This window comes from Rutidosis leptorrhynchoides, chromosome 7 (assembly GCF_046630445.1).
Source record: "Rutidosis leptorrhynchoides isolate AG116_Rl617_1_P2 chromosome 7, CSIRO_AGI_Rlap_v1, whole genome shotgun sequence".
In the NCBI taxonomy this organism is placed as follows: domain Eukaryota; kingdom Viridiplantae; phylum Streptophyta; class Magnoliopsida; order Asterales; family Asteraceae; genus Rutidosis; species Rutidosis leptorrhynchoides.
Window position 1 is genome coordinate 258154995 of NC_092339.1, and position 6447 is coordinate 258161441.

Consider the following 6447-nt stretch of genomic DNA (forward strand, 5'->3'; position numbering starts at 1 on the left):
TAAATAATATAAAAATAATATTTTTATAAAAATTGTAATTTTTTACAACTTTTAATATATTTTTATATTTTGTATCTTTTTAATTGTTTTAGCGTAATTTTTGTATTTTTCGCTCGTATTTAGTTTTAAGATATAATTTTTGCCATAGTTATTTTTATATCTAGAATTTTAGGCTTTGCCGTAAAATCCCTTAAGTGCTTTTTCTTTAGACTAAGATCTAAGTGCTTTAGAATTTTGCGACACCTTTTTAAGTTTTAGTTCCTTTTTAAGATATTGCCATTTGGGATATAGTTTTACTTTTAAGCTTTAATATTTTTAGACGCAACTTTTAATTTTTAGTTTTTAGTTCTTTTTTAAGTTTCAACGCGCTACTTTCTTATTTTTATTTTTCGACGCCTTTTACCTATGTATCAATTATCACTCCAATTAGTAATCTCAATTTGCAATTTTAATTTTAAGTTAGTGATAGTAATAAGGTTGGGTTAGTCGAGTGTTTTTAAAATTTTATAAGTCGCTCTTTTTCTTTTCTTTTTCGCCCTTTTTCGACGCGCTTTCTTTTTCTTTCTTATTTCTCGACATTCTAGTTTTAGGACATAGATTTCTATTCTTCTTCTTATCTATATTTCTTAAAATTACGAAAATTTATTTTAAGTGGTTAAATTGATAGACATCAAAATTTTCTGGTTCGTAGTAATAGTTGGATTTGTACGTGGACCGGGTTATTGGAGCCAAACAGTACTCAATTATATTGAGACCAAACGAATCCTGCCCCTCTGCTGCATCTTTTGGCTATTCGAAACGTGGGCAAAATCAGAAAAGTCTATTAATTGGATAACTTATATAATTTTTCTTTCCTTTTAAAAACTAATAGGATATTCAGTGAATGCACCGAGTAAGACGTTCACCACCTTTTGTACGTTCACCACCTGTAACCAGATCAAGACATCTAGCAAATATTGTCGCCGTTGATTTTTCTTTAGAATCGTCATCCAGTCAACCAAGTACTCCAATTCAAATTTCCGATAATCCATTTTTTGAACCCGACCTCACAATTGAGAATCCGGAGAATATTCAGGGACGATTCATAGATCCTGAACCATTAATTTTTCCTCCGGAACCACCAATCATTCAAACAGAGATTGTTGAGGAACGAACCATTAAATCAGAATCCTCTAGTGATTCAGATTCAACAAATTCAATCATGGAAAATCTAGAACCTTTAAGTATGGAAGACCGAATGAGAGCTAAACGCACTGGCCAAGGTCACGCAATTACTCATCCTGACATTAATGCGCCAGATTATGAAATCAAAGGACAAATTCTACACATGGTGACTAATCAATGCCAATTTAGTGGTGCGCCGAAGGAAGATCCAAACGAACATCTTTGTACCTTTAATAGGATCTGCACACTATTTAAAATAAGAGAAGTTGAAGATGAACAGATATATCTCATGTTATTTCCCTGGACTTTAAAGGGAGAAGCCAAAGATTGGTTGGAATCGTTACCTGAAGGGGCGATTGATACATGGGACGTTTTAGTTGAAAAATTTCTTAAACAATTCTTTCCGGCATCTAAAGCCGTAAGACTTAAAGGAGAAATTGTTACGTTCACACAGAAACCGAATGAAACTCTATATGAGGCGTGGACCAGATTTGGAAAGTTATTGAGAGGATGTCCGCAACATGGTTTAGACACCTATCAAATAGTACAAATATTCTACCAAGGATGCGACATCACTACAAGGAAAGACATAGATATAGCAGCTGGTGGTTCTATTATGAAGAAAACCGAAACTGATGCTTATAAAATTATTGATAACACTGCTTCCCACTCACATGAGTGGCTTCAAGAAAAAGATATCGTTAGATCATCTAAAGCAGCTAGAGCCGATTCTAGCCATGACTTAGATTCCATTTCTGCAAAGATAGATGCTGTCGAGAGACGAATGGAAAAGATGACTAAAGATATCCACTCAATACGAATTAGTTGTGAGCAGTGTGGAGGACCACATTTGACAAAAGATTGTCTCAGTATTGAATTAACAATGGAACAAAGAGAGAATATTTCATACATAAATCAAAGGCCTGGAAATAATTATCAGAATAATTATCAACCGCCAAGATCGATTTACAATCAAAACCAGAATTATAACCGAAATATTCCATACAACAACCAACAAGGTCCTAGCAATCAACAAGTATCCAATAATACTTACAACCAGCAAAGACCTAATTTTCAAAACAAACCACCACAAACCGATGATAAAAAGCCGAATTTAGAAGATATGATGACAAAGCTAGTTGAAACTCAAACGCAGTTTTTCACATCTCAGGAACAAACTAATGAACAAAATGCTCAAGCATTTAGAAATCAACAAGCTTCTATTCAAAACTTGGAACAAGAAGTAAGTAACCTAGCAAGGTTAATAGGAGAAATAAAACCGGAAAGTTTACCTAGTGATACAAATGCTAACCTCTGGAATGAAACAGCTAAAGCCATTACCACAAGAAGTGGTACAACACTTAAACCACCTGAAATACCTGTAACTTCTGATGAAACTATTCCTACTCCACAAGAACCACAACCTGATCAAGATAAGGAAAAAGAACCGGTAGTTGAAAAGGTTAATGAAGATAACACAGTTAAGGCTAAACCTTATGTTAAACCATACCAACCACCACTTCCTTACCCGAGTAAAATGAAAAAAGAGAAACTTGAAGCCGAGCAATCCAAATTCTTGGATATGTTTAAACAGATAAATGTAAATCTTCTTTTCATTGATGTGATTTCAGGAATGCCTAGATATGCTAAATTTCTGAAAGATCTAATCTCAAATAGAAAGAAAATGGAAGAACTCTCGGCTGTTACTATGAATGCTAATTGTTCAGCAGTGCTGTTGAATAAGATACCAGAAAAACTATCTGATCCAGGAAGTTTCACAATTCCATGTTTTCTTGGTAGTCTTAGTTCAATAGAAGCATTAGCAGACTTAGGTGCTAGTATAAATCTAATGCCGTATTCACTATACACTAAACTAGACCTTGGAGAATTGAAACCAACAAGAATAAGTATACAACTAGCCGATAGATCAATAAAATATCCTAGAGGGATAATGGAGAACATGCTAGTTAAAGTTGGTACTTTAGTATTTCCAGTAGATTTTGTTGTTCTGGACATGGAAGAAGATTCTCAAGTTCCTCTCATATTAGGAAGACCATTCTTAAACACGGCTAAAGCAATGATAGACGTGTTTGGTAAGAAACTGACCCTAAGTATAGAGGACGAGAGTGTTACCTTTTCAGTTGATAGAGCAATGCAACAACCGCAATCTGCAGATGATACATGCTATTATATTCAAACTATAGATTCACATGCAGAATTATTAGAAGAATTTCCAGAATTACAAGGAACAGGAGAATGTTCTTTAGAAGAAGGAACTGAACCAATTGATGAAACTGAAATTTTAGCTACACTAATGGCTAATGGATATGAACCAACAACAGAAGAAATTCAAATGCTAAAAGAAGAAGACAGATATCGATATAAATCATCGATAGAAGAACCTCCGAAATTAGAGTTAAAGCCACTTCCAAACCATTTGGAATACGCTTATTTACATGGTGAATCTGAATTACCTGTAATAATATCGTCTTCTCTTACTGAAAATGAGAAATCACAACTCATTTCTGTGTTGAAAGCTCATAAACCAGCTATTGCATGGAAGATTCATGATATCAAAGGAATAAGTCCTTCGTATTGCACACATAAAATCCTTATGGAAGAAGGTCATAAAACGTATGTGCAACGCCAACGAAGACTAAATCCTAATATGCAAGATGTTGTTAAAAAAGAAATTATTAAACTGCTAGATGCAGGTTTAATTTACCCAATTTCTAATAGTCCGTGGGTAAGCCCAGTTCAATGCGTGCCTAAGAAGGGTGGCATGACTGTCATTACAAATGAGAAAAATGAGCTTATTCCTACTAGGACTGTAACAGGATGGCGTGTATGTATTGATTATAGAATATTAAATGACGCCACCAGAAAAGATCACTTTCCCTTACCTTTCATTGATCAAATGTTGGAAAGATTAGCCGGAAATAGTTACTATTGTTTTCTTGATGGTTTTTTCGGATATTTTCAAATTCCAATAGCACCCGAGGACCAAGAGAAAACCACGTTCACGTGCCCTTATGGTACTTTTGCTTACAAACGCATGCCATTTAGACTTTGCAACGCCCCTGCAATCTTTCAAAGGTGCATAATGGCGATTTTTCACGACATGATAGAAGAATGCATGGAAGTTTTCATGGATGACTTTTCAGTCTTCGGTGATACTTTTGAATCATGTCTAGTTAATCTGGAACGAATGCTTATTAGATGCGAACAATCAAAACTAGTACTTAATTGGGAGAAATTCCATTTCATGGTTAAAGAAGGCATCGTTCTTGGTCATAAAATTTTAAAGGAAGGAATTGAAGTGGATAGAGCTAAAGTAGATGTAATTGCTAAACTTCCACATCCCACCAATGTTAGAGGAGTTAGGAGTTTTCTAGGGCATGCCGGTTTTTACCGACGTTTCATAAAAGATTTTTCTAAAATTGCCACTCCTATGAATAAACTCCTAGAAAAGGATGCTCCATTCATCTTTTCAGATGAATGTATCAAATCTTTTAATATTCTTAAAGAGAAACTCACTAATGCGCCGATCATGATAACACCAAATTGGAATCTACCGTTTGAACTTATGTGCGATGCAAGTGATTTTGCAATGGGAGCCGTTTTAGGACAAAGGATTGAAAAACGATTTCAACCTATATATTATGCTAGTAAGACGTTACAAGGAGCACAAACAAATTACACAACTACTGAAAAAGAACTCCTTGCTATTGTCTTTGCTTTTGACAAATTTCGTTCATATCTCGTTCCATTCTGCTCTTAGATACCTATTTTCGAAACAAGATGCCAAACCAAGATTAATCCGTTGGATCTTACTCTTACAAGAGTTCGATATTGAAATCCGAGATAAAAGAGGAGCAGAAAATCTCGCCGCTGATCATCTTTCTCGTCTTGAAAATCCTGAATTAGAAGTTCTAAATGAATCGGCCATACAAGACAACTTTCCTGATGAATATCTATTGAAGATAGATTATAATGAAATTCCATGGTTTGCAGACTATGCAAACTACTTGTTATGTGGATTCCTTGAAAAAGGATTATCGTACCAAAAACGAAAGAAATTCTTTAGTGATATAAAACACTATTTCTGGGAAGATCCACATCTGTTTAAAAGTTGTCTCGATAGAATAATACGTCGATGTGTATTCGGAGATGAAGCCAATCAAATTTTAAACCATTGTCACACAGGACCAACAGGAGGGCATTATGGGCCTCAACTAACAGCAAGAAAAGTTTATGATGCTGGATTCTATTGGCCTACAATTTACAAAGACACACACCTTCTTTGCAAATCCTGTGATGCTTGTCAAAGGGCCGGAAAAATAAGTCAACGTGATGAAATGCCACAAAATGTCATTCAAGTATGTGAAGTATTTGACATTTGGGGTATTGACTTTATGGGTCCATTTCCAAAATCTCATAATAATCTATATATTCTCGTAGCCATTGATTATGTATCTAAATGGGCGGAAGCACAAGCTCTCCCAACTAACGATGCACGAGTTGTAGTCAACTTTTTAAAATGTCTTTTTGCAAGGTTTGGAACACCGAAAGCTTTAATAAGTGATAGGGGTACTCATTTTTGTAATAATCAACTTGAGAAAGTTCTTAAAAGATATGGAGTAACTTATAAAATCTCCACCGCATATCATCCACAAACAAGTGGACAAGTTGAAAATACCAACCAAGCTTTAAAACGTATTCTAGAAAAAACCGTAGGATCAAATCCGAAGGAATGGTATATAAAATTGGAGGATGCACTCTGGGCTTTTAGAACAACCTACAAAACTCTAATTGGAACCACACCTTTTAGACTCGTTTATGGAAAAGCATGCCATCTTCCAGTAGAAATTGAACACAAACCATTTTGGGCTTTGAAGACATGTAATCTTGATTTACATGAAGCTGGACGTCTACGGTTAAGTCAATTAAACGAATTAGAAGAATTAAGACATGAAGCATACGAAAATTCGTTAATCTATAAGGAAAGAACGAAGAAATGGCATGATAAAAGAATCAGAAGTTCAAAAGAATTTAAAGAAGGAGACAGAGTTCTTCTTTTCAATTCACGATTCAAGCTATTTCCAGGAAAATTGAAATCAAGATGGTCTGGACCATTCATAGTCAAAAGAGTTTTCCCATACGGAATGATTGAATTAATAAATTCAAATGGAATTGAATTTAAAGTTAATGGTCACAGAGTTAAACATTACATAGATAGTCCGATGGAAGTCGACAACGAAGTTAATCACAATTTCGATACCA

The 6447-nt window shown here is 34.7% G+C and overlaps 1 non-coding gene across 1 annotated transcript; it reads right to left on the minus strand.

The window, feature by feature from the left end:
* Positions 1 to 1585: 1585 nt before the first annotated feature.
* On the minus strand, positions 1586 to 1692 carry LOC139860720 (small nucleolar RNA R71). Its single transcript, XR_011763346.1, has one exon. It is a non-coding gene; the product is annotated as a small nucleolar RNA R71 (small nucleolar RNA).
* Between the last annotated feature and the right edge of the window lie 4755 nt (positions 1693 to 6447).